Genomic DNA, 10,502 nt, shown 5'->3' on the forward strand with positions numbered 1-10,502 from the left:
TGGTAGCTCCTCAGGACTCCTCCGAGGAACGTCCAGAGTGTTTTGGCCTCCCCTGGAGACAGCTGAATTGCGCAGGTAGCCATCCCAGACTTTTGCAAGGTAGCTACGCAAGGTGTTTTGTGTGTGTTGGAGTCAGGTCCGTGCCCTGTATCTTTCTGGGACTCCTCCGAGGCATCTGTGGGAGCATTTGGCTTTCTCTGGAGACAGGTGAATTCCAAAGGATCAGCCGCAGACTCCTCCAAGGTAGCTAGTCGAGGAGTTTTGTCCATGTTGTAGGCAAGTCCATTTGTGTTAGCTCTCCAGGAATTTTCCCATTCATCTCCAGGAGTGTGTTGGTATCTTGTGGAGACAGCTGAAATCCTGGGTAGCAGCCCCAGTCTCCTCCTGGGCGCTTTGTCGATGGTAGAGGTAGGTCCATGCCTGGTAGCTCCTCTGGACCTCTCCAAGACAGCTGAATCATCGCGAGGGAAGCCTTTCTGTGTCTCCTGAGATAGCGTGGGGGAAGCCTTTCTCTGTCGTACCGAGCCAGCTCAGGGAAAGCCTTTCTGTGTCCTGCTGAGGCAGCACAGGGTAAGGGTTCCTGTGATGTATCGAGGTAGGAGAGGGGAAGCCTTTCTGTGTCGTAATGAGTGAGCACAGGGAAAGCCTTTCTGAGTCTTAACCGGCAGTGTGCAGGAAGCGTTTCTCTGTGGTAGGGAGGCAGCGCAGGGGGAAGGGGCTCTGTGCTTGCTCTGCCACCTCATCCTCAGCTTCACCTACCCCCTCAACCTCGCCAGAGCCCAGGTCCAATATGGACACCCTCCACCTCGGGCTCCCACACACAAGTGGCCAGGACTGAAAGCTGTTGGTGGCCCTCACCTTCCCTTGGCAGCGCCTTCACAGCACCACCAACACTGGGGCTCTGTGCTTGCAGGGCTCCGTTTGGACCCCTGCCCGTACAGACTGGGCCCTGTCCCTGTGCAAAGTGAATCCCCTGGCCACCTCCAAGTATAGACTGAGCCCCGTCCCAGTACTTTTTGGACCCCCTGGCCACTTCCCAGTACAGAGTGAGCCCCGTCCCAGTACAAACTGGATTCCCTGGCTCCATTCCATGTATAGTCATTGCCCAGTCCCAGTAAAAAGTGGATCTCCTGGTTGTGTCCCAGTAGAGACTGGCCCATGTCCCAGTACAAACTGGACCCCCTGGCCCCTTCCCAGTACAGACGGAGCCCTGTCCCAGTACAGACTGGATTCCCTGGCTCCATTCCCAGTACAGTCTTTTAGTCTAATTAGTCACTTTTAACACTAATAAATGTGTCACCCTAAAGAGGGTGACCTTCTTCCAGAGGGTCAATGACCTTCACTCAGGTTTCAGCACAGATCCTGGGAGACAAGCCAGGGCTTCTTGACTCCTTCCAGATGCTCATCAGACATGGCCTGAGGTTTGTGAACATTCCCGCGCTGCTGCCCAGCTGCACAGAGGCTTTTCTCCACTGACATAGCGCTTGACCTCGTCTGGTGTGGAAGTTTTGGTCTCGTGCCCTTCCCACTGACAAGTGCGGACCATCTTGTGTGCTCAATAGCTATTATTTTGTGATTCTGTGATGTTTCTGAGGAAGGTCTCTTAGCTCTGCTGTAGGAGATGGATACCATTCAAATCAAGTAGAGGTGTTTCAGATGTGCTGTTTCCTCAGGGACACTTCTGGCAGGGTAGAAAGAGAACATGGTTGTCCTGACCCACTAGATTGTGTGTTCCCTGTTCTGCCTTTTCCTCTGAGGAGGATGAGGTGATGAAGGAAGAGACGTGTTTTTTCAACATAGATGGTTAGCAGAGAGGCTGCCAGTGTCCTATTGCATTTGCCTTGTCACCACTGACTCAATTGTTTGTTGATTGAATCGTTTGTTCCTCAAACGAAGAGGAAGTGTTTGTTCTTCTTCATGGTGAGACCCAGTGGTCTGACATCTTCTGCGTGACATAGCGTTTTAGGAATCCTTCCCAAGGCGGGCAGCAGAGGTTGCAGAGCACATGGCATCAGAGGGCTGACAGAGACAGCCGATGTCCGTCTTCTGTTGGGGTATATTTTTTCCTTCTTTACTTCACAGAAGTCATGTTCCTGCACATTCTTTGGATCTAGTTTACCCTGCTGAATCATCAGGTGTAGTCATGACTTTTAAAGCTCCGCCAACCCCAACACGTGTCATTCCTCATGCTTTTGCTTTCCAGAGCTGCAGTCGCAACAGCCTGGTGACGGTGGAATAGAGGTGAATGTGGCATGTCAGACAGATGCGCCTCCTGAAAGACCCCGCTTTGCTCTCCAGCTGGCAGAGCCAGGAGGAGCCCTGGCCAGCAAGCAGAAGCAGGAGAGGTGTGAGGCGAAGGCAGGCTCACAAACCCTGTTGCAAGCATCCCATGTGAGAAATCCCTTTCTGATGCAAAACCAGGGTAGACACGTACAGGAACTGCTCCGCATTCTGCTGTGTCGTTAACTGCAAAATGAGCAAAGGTGCTTCTCTTTGGGCATTGGTTGTGCCTTTTTCAACTCCAAATGACAACATTGAGGAATTCTGTGCCCTATAGAAGTAGAATGCAGTGGGAGAGGAGTTGGGAAGGGGTCTGAGAGCAGCAGTGGAGTCCAGGTGAACAGCAAAATGCAGGTATCTTTCATGGAAGCAGTCATGCTCTGGTCACCTTGTGCGGCTAGATGTCTGAGCAAGAGGACAAACCTGACAGCATTTTCCTTCTGTACCTGGTGGGGTTGCAAGTCAAGCAGTTTGCTTGGCCATTTTCATCACGGTGACGTCCTAAATGGATACTTGCAAGGCCCTGAAATAGAAAAAAGCATCCTCCTACCTGATAAGCTAAGTAGTGGTGCACATGGATTTGTGATTTCCAGGGAATGATAAGAGCAATATGCAATTAGTAGTCAACAGAGAAGGCAAGGCTGCTTCATGATAATGATATTTATTTATAATAATACAATTTTGTTTACATTAAAAAATTGTCACCACTGTAGTAATAATTATCCACCTTTATACTAATAATGATTCAATGTTCATCAACGTGATCCATTTCTTTCTTCAGTCTTTACTTATACCAAACAGGATATCAAACATGAATGCTGAAAAGTGCAGAAAATCCTGGACAACCTTCAGGTTGTCCCAAGGCTAGCCGTCATCTTTCTCTGCAAGCCCAATAAAGCAACGTGTTGTTAGACTAGCGCATGCTAAGGCAGCAGGAGAGGATTAGTTTGGCCCATCATAAGACCTGTGCCTTACAGTAAAAAGACAACTGGTATGCCAAGGAAAGAGTTTCCCTGTAGTCCGTGGGAGTTTTGCTACTCTCTAGGTTGACTATGAGTGTGCTTTCAAACCCTTCTTCATAGGAACATGGTTTGGGTTTTTTTCCTACAGAGAGACAGGAGGGACCGGCTAATGCAAATACTGATGTCCTTGATTTGGTGTGGATTGATGAGTTGCCCACTGTGGTCACTCTTCTAAATCCAGGTCAAAGACGAACCAGCAAGAGGCTGAATCTTTACGTGCAGCGTTGTCTTGGCAGGCACCTTGCTAACAGCAGCAGACGCAAACGCTGCAGAAAGAGGAGGACCCCTGGGAGAAAGCTGCAGCTGGCCATTTGCTCGGCATTTCTTGGCTGAGCTTGTTGACTCAGTGTGGAGCAATGTTTGTGAGAGTGACTATGCCTCTGACCTAGTTAGGAGAGGTTTCTAGATTTTTTTCCCTCTTTTTATATGTGAACACAGCAATGTAACAGGCACAAGAACCACAAAACACAATCGACAGTCTTGTGTCTTAATTTGATGTACTAAAAGGAATCTTAATGTTGGATTCCTTTAAATTTCTGACAGGGCAGAGTGGTTTTGTTTTCAACCAATGCTAGATGAAAGTATATGGTTTCTTTTCTGAAAAGTGAAGATCATTCCGTTAGAGGCAGAGCTTGTTTGGAAGTTTTAGTAGTTTGGGGACAGAGGCAGTTGGGGCTGGGCCCTTGGGGAGGGGCTGTTTCTGCCCCATGCCCTTGGCCTGGTGCTCACAGCTGGAACGGGCTTTCCCAAATCCTGCTGGAAGGAGCCAGATGTGGCCACCGCCAGCACGGCCTCAGGGTCTGCTGCCAACCTGCCTTCAAAACAACTCTTCCCAGCGTGACATTGCCCAGGATCAACTTTGAGTGCTGCTGTTCTCCTTCAGGGAGCATGGTACACACCAAGCACACCAGAGCTGTTCCTGTGCCAGGAGAAGACTTCAGGCACTGCTGGGGCTGATGGTGACAGTTCCCACCAGCTGTGCAGCTCAGGAAGATGCCACAGAGGAGGCACTGACTGGTTATCAATTCTCTTCCAGGAACAGGATTTCACAGGAGAAGGAGGCAGGACAAGAGGGCCATGAGGTCCAAAAGTGCATCAGACAGCTGCACAGTCACAATAAGAGCAGAGGGAAAAGCAAAAGAGAGGCAGGTGAGCTGGCTAGGACAGTGCTTTCAAGGTGACATCTGCACAGCAACACAGACAGGAGCACTGGAGGTGGTGGGGTGGTAAGAAAGGTGCCTGGGTGAGGGGAGAGCATGGGGAGATGGGAGACAGCGCTGGAGATGGAGGTGAAAACCACAGGGTGTTGCAGTGAAGACAGTCCTGCTGTACAAGTGCTTGTGATGTCACTGGTGGCTGAGTAGGTGATAGGGCAGGAGCAGGGCCCTGGCTTGTGCAGTGCCTGCGATGTCAGTGCTGAGTGCTGAGGTGTTGGGCAGAAGCAGGCCGCAGGCTTGCAAAGGTGTTTTGAGGTTGAGTGTTTTGTGAGGATGTGAGTGGACTGAAAGGAGAGGTGGCTTGTGGAGGTGCTTGTGTTGTGGTATTTCCGTGGAGATGTGCTAGGGCAGGAGAGGCCCGTGGCTTGTGCAGGTGCTTGTGTGGTCATAGGTGGATGAGTAAGTGATAGTGTAGAAGGAAGCACTTGGATTGTTCATGTGCTTGTGATGGAAGTGATGGCTGATGGCTCGCTCACTCCCCCATGACAGGATGGGGGAGAGAATCGGAAGGGTAGAAATGAGAAAACTCATGGGTTGAGATAAAGACAGTTTAACAGGTAAAGCAAAAGCCATGCACACAAGTAAAGAAAAATAAGGGATTCATTCACTAGTTCCTCTTTTGCCTCTCCCAACTTCTTGTGCACCCCCAGCCTACTCACTGATGGGGCGGTGTGAGAAGCAGAAGAGGTCTTGACTCTGTGTAAGCACTGCTCAGCAGTAACTAAAACATCCCTGTGTTAGCAACACTGTTCCCAGCACAAATCCAAACCATAGCCCCGTACTAGCTACTATGAAGAAGACGAACTCTATCCAGCCAAAAGCAGCACAGCAGGCACACGTGGGTGTGTCCCAGTGTGCGGCTCCCCATTTGGGAGGAGTGGGGGAGAACTGGACAGTGTCCAGGGAAGCCTGCCAAGGTGGAGTTGGAGCCTCAAGCACATGACCTGTGTAGAGGGACTGAGGGACCTGGGCTTCTTTGGCCCGGTGGCATGGAGGCAGTATAGGAGTAGTCTGAGAGTGATTGAAGGATGGCTTAAGAGGTGATGGAGCTTTTCCTCGTAGTGGAAAAGAGCATGAGAAAGAAAGAATGCCACTAAGTGCAGCTTGGGAGGTTGAGACTGGATATGAGGAGAACGAAATGTCACTCCAAGGGCAGTGCTGTGGTCTAATCGGCCACCCTGAGGAAATCTGGAATAGTCCATGGCTTTGTGTTTGAAGGAACGTCCAGGGAGGACGGAGAGATGTCAGTAAGGGTAGTGAGATGCTCAGATGAGAGCAAGGTGGAGGAAGCAAGGTGGATGTCTACAGCCTGCAGGGAAGAGGCCGAGGTGTGGGACACCATAGGACAGCCAGTGGTTATGCTGATCGAGGGCTCAGGCAAGGCTAAAAGCCGCCAAGAGAGCCGAGGTCTTTCTCCCCTTGGCTATGGCTGCTATCTCAACCACCAAAACCTACGAGGAGACGCTTTAACCTTATGACACCAGGACCTCATTCCCACTCGCCCCACCCAGGAGAGACCCATAAGCATTGTACCTGTCCTGGTTTTGGCTCGGATAGAGTTAATTTTCTTCCTAGTAGCTGGTATAGTGCAGTGTTTTGGATTTAGTAGGAAAATAATGTTGATAACACACTGCTGTTTTTAGTTGTTGCTAAGTAGTGTTTAGACTAAGTCAAGGATTTTTCAGCTTCTCATGCCCAGCCAGCAAGAAGGCTGGAGAGGCACAAGGAGTTGGGAGGGGACAAAGCCAGGGCAGCTGACCCAAACTGGCCAAAGGGCTATTCCATACCATATGACATCATGCCCAGTATATAAAGTGGGGGAGTTGGCTGGGAGGGGCAGATCTGCGACTCAGGAACTAACCGGGCATCGTCGGTGAGTGCTGAGCAATTGCATTGTGCCTCACTTGTTTTGTATAGTCTAATCCTGTATATTATTATTATTATTATTATTATCATTATTTTTCATTCCTTTCTCTCCTATTAAACTGTCTTTATATTAACCCATGAGGGTTTTTTTTTTCCTATTCTCTCCCCCATCCCACTGGGTGGGGGGAGTGAGCGAGCGGCTGCGTAGCGCTTAGTTGCCGGCTGGTGTTACACCACAACAGTACCATAGTCCTGCAATTGGCATTGCACATCCCTGCATTGCAGTGCCCCAGGAAGAGCCCTGAGCAACATGTGAGGACAGGATCTCCTTCCCAGGGGCTGGGGGTCAGGGCTTGGCCCTTTGCCTTCAAGGAACACGTGAAAGTTTACTCAGAATCTGTTCCTTTACATTGCCTTTGTCTACTTGTCATCACTTTCTCCTGTTTTCTCCTCTAAGCAGCCCCTGGAGGCTTTGTCAGTAATGTCCCTCAGCGGGACCCATTAAGGCTCCAGAAACTTTGGCGTTGGCATCTGACTTTGACTTCTTGAGAGGTTTCTTCAACTTCCTCTCAGTGTCTGAGGTTCATGGAGTCAGCACCAAATACACCATGGGGCTCGTTAAAACACAAGAAGCCATGTCTCTTCCCATGATTTTCTGCAAGTGTTCAAGACCTGGGCAGCTAAGTGGAGAGGTTTCAGGAGTGCGGTTAAGAGACATAATCGTATGAACAGCTAGTAAAAAAAGAATTTCTCCTTTGAAGTCTTTCTTTTTTTACTTTTTTCCACTCTCAGCAAAAGTGTTCACAACATTTTCCAATTGATATTGATGCAGAAGATTTCCTAATGAAATGGGAAAAGCAGGCTCCTTGAGGGCAGGCACTGCATGGACAACATTCCTCCTCACCTCCCCAGCCCCACCCTTTCTCTCATGGGCCGCCTGGGACTCACATCACTTCTCCTGACATCAGACTTCTCCACCCAAGTCTGCAGCTGGAGGTTACAGCCTCTTTTGCACCAACTCCCACCTGCTTTCCTTAGAGACCTGGCTGCACACAGGCACAGCAGGCTTTCTCTTCATTGCCACCAAACAGAAGGAAAGCATGGTAAAATTTAACAACCAACCAACCAACCACACTCCTCAGCTCTATGCTCCATTCAAGCTGCCTCCAGTGAGGTTCACCACCCACACGGGGTAACCTCACTGGAAATGTTTTAGACAGGGTGATAGGAAAGGATAGATATAAACAGAATGTAGGAGTTGGCTGAAGAGTCAATTAGACTGCTGAGAGACAAGGGCAGGCTTGTAACTCCCTGAAGCTCAAAGCAGCACCTGGGTGGTTGAGAGGGATCTGGCTGAGCAAGGAGTAAAGGGGAGGGTGGAACAGGAGAGCAATGGATAGGGCACAGGTCCAGATAGTCTGCTGAGAAGATGCCTGTAGAGTGGTCGTTTCATCAGGACAAGTGGAAAGATTTGGGAGATTAAATACACGGTATAATGGCCAGAGTCTCAGCAATGCAAGTACAAGGGAAGGTGAATATTTCTTCTCCTGCGATGAATATACTTCCTGGAAATTCCCATTTTGGCATGGTAGGAAAACATTGTCATTTGAGTAAAAGTATTCAGTTATCTCAGCTGGTGAAAAGGTGCTCATGTTTTTCAAAAGCCTTCTCCAGGCTGAGCAAGCCCAGGTTCATCAGCCTTTCCTCACAGGGAAAGTGATCCAGCCCCCTGAGCATCTTCAGGGCCCTTCACTAAACCCGCTCCAGCTTGCCAACACCTTTCCGGCACTGGGGTTGCGGAAAGTGGACCCAGTGTTCTGGATGTGGTCTAACAAGTTCCACGTAGAGGGGGAGAGTCCCTTCCCTCCATCTCCTGGCCGTGCTCCTGGTCGTAGAGCCCAGGGCCCTGCTGGCCTCCCTTGCTGCCAGGGCACACGGCGGCCTCCTGTCCAGCTCCCTGCCCACCAAGACCTTTCCCACAGAGCTGCTCCCCAGCCAGGCAGCCCCCAGCCTGTGCCATTGCCAGGGGGAGTCCCCTGCAGGGGCAGACACTGGCACTTGTCCTTGTGGGACTTCCTGAGGTTCCTGTCAATGCGTGCTCTCCTCCTCCTTGAGCCCTTTCACTGAGCAGAGGCCTGGGAGACCTTTTTAGCAAAGACTAAGGCAAAGGCGGCATTGAGTGCCTCAGCCCCATCTGTGTCTGCTGTTATGAACCCCTTCTCATCATTCAGCAGCCTGTGCCTTGTCCAGCCTTTTACTGCAAACACAGTGGCTGAAGCTCTTCATTTGGCTCTTGATGTTGCCTGCAGCCCCCATCAGCTCCAGGTGAGCTTTGCCTTTCCTAAACACAGACCTGGATGCTCAGGTCATCTTTCTAAATTCCTCCTTCATAGCCTGTCCTTGCTTCCACCTCCTGATCGTTGTGTTAGGGCTCCAACCTGTGACCCGTTCCTGCGCCAGCACAGCCCCACTGCCCAACACATGCTCCACGGCCCCCTCATCGGACACTGCACAGGACAGGGTGTGTTTGGGGTGGGGACACGTGCCCCACCAGAGTCCCCATAGCAGACCTCAGTGTCCATCCCCACCAGGCCTCCTTCTTTTGCAACCCCCCAGTGCCTGGCCCCAGCCAAGCCCCAACCGTGTCCCACACAAGGGTTCACAGACAGGTCTGCTCTGGGGTCTGCCAAGGTCTGGGTAAGAAGAGAGGCTGGGCAGGGCTGGCTCTTCCCCTGACACAGGCACCGAGACCAGCAGGAGGAAGGAGATGGCCACAGAGCAAAACCATCCATAAACTGGGATGAGGGGCCAGTGCTGGAAATATGTGATGGGAGAGGCTGGGGGGTGACGAATGCCCTGGGGCACCTTGTCGGTGTGTCCATGCCACCAAGGGCACAGACCGGCCTCCTCTCTCCTGCAGCTGCATGTCTCGGCTCCCTTCCAGGAGTCTGGGCTCTGCACCACACACCCACTGGAGCGTGTCCTCACCCTGCATGGGCAAACATCGAAGCTAACATTGGTGTTGTCCTCTCCTGGGCGCTTTCCAGCCCCACCTAGCCTCTCCCCAGCTCTTCCCACCTCCCCTGCCTGCTCCCCAGCCCAGCCCTGCAGAGCAGCCCAGTGTGGGCTGGCCCCATGGCAGTGCCCACTGCACGGTGCTGCAGAGCTCTGGGCATTAACCCCCAGCCCCTCTGAAGGGCACAGCAGCTGCTGGGGGGCAGGGAGGGGTGTCAGGCTCCCCATCAGCCCCAGGGATGGAGGTTCACCATGGCATGAGGAAATGGAGGTCAGTGAAAGTGGAGGACTCCTGGTCTCGGGTCCAGGAGATGCCCACCACACACTGACTGTGCCCCCTCAGTGTCAGCCCCTCTCCCCAGGCCAGCACAGGAGTCCTGGGCAGGTGACAGAGCAGCCGGCCCTGAGCTGGGGCCTGCAGAAAGAGGTTTCTCTTTTTCATTCATTCCTCCCTGCAGGCACACAAATGCTCCCTTGCTCTTCTCCAGGGTCCTCCCTGCTCCCCAGAGAGCCTTCCCCAGGTGAGCGTGTCCATGCTGGCCTGGCCGGCTGTTCCTGGCTCCCTCCCCATGCTCCCTGCAGGGCCCCAAGCTTGCGGTGCTGCTCTGCAGAGCAAGGGGACTATGGTGCCCTGGGGTCACGGGGTGACCCTCCACTGGCCGTGCTGCTGGGGGAGGGAAGCAGACCCAGGCAGACGGGGTTCACTGCTGCCGAGGCCCTTTCCATCTTCCCTTGACGGCTTCAGGGCCAAGGAAGGGGCTAGGCAGGACCATGGGGTGTCTCCAGGGGCAGAAAAGGCAAGGGAGGTGTGCACTAGATCCAGCCCGTGGATTTCCAAGAGGGTGTCCTGACCCACTCTCCAGTCTTGTGTCCCTTTGCCTTCTGGCTCCTCACAGCCTCTCCTGGCATTGCAGGGCCCTCATTAGCTCATGGTGTCCTCAGGTTCACCTTTTCCTCCAGAAGACTCCACCTTGGACGGTCACTCCTTTTATGAGGTGCCACTCACTGACCACCCACACTCACATACTGTCCCTGGAGATCCCCTGAGCAACCCTGGCAGCTCCCAATTCCTCTCCAGGACAGCATCTGTCATCAGCCCCAC

Source organism: Gymnogyps californianus, chromosome 26, assembly GCF_018139145.2.
Source record: "Gymnogyps californianus isolate 813 chromosome 26, ASM1813914v2, whole genome shotgun sequence".
Classification (NCBI taxonomy): Eukaryota; Metazoa; Chordata; class Aves; order Accipitriformes; family Cathartidae; genus Gymnogyps; species Gymnogyps californianus.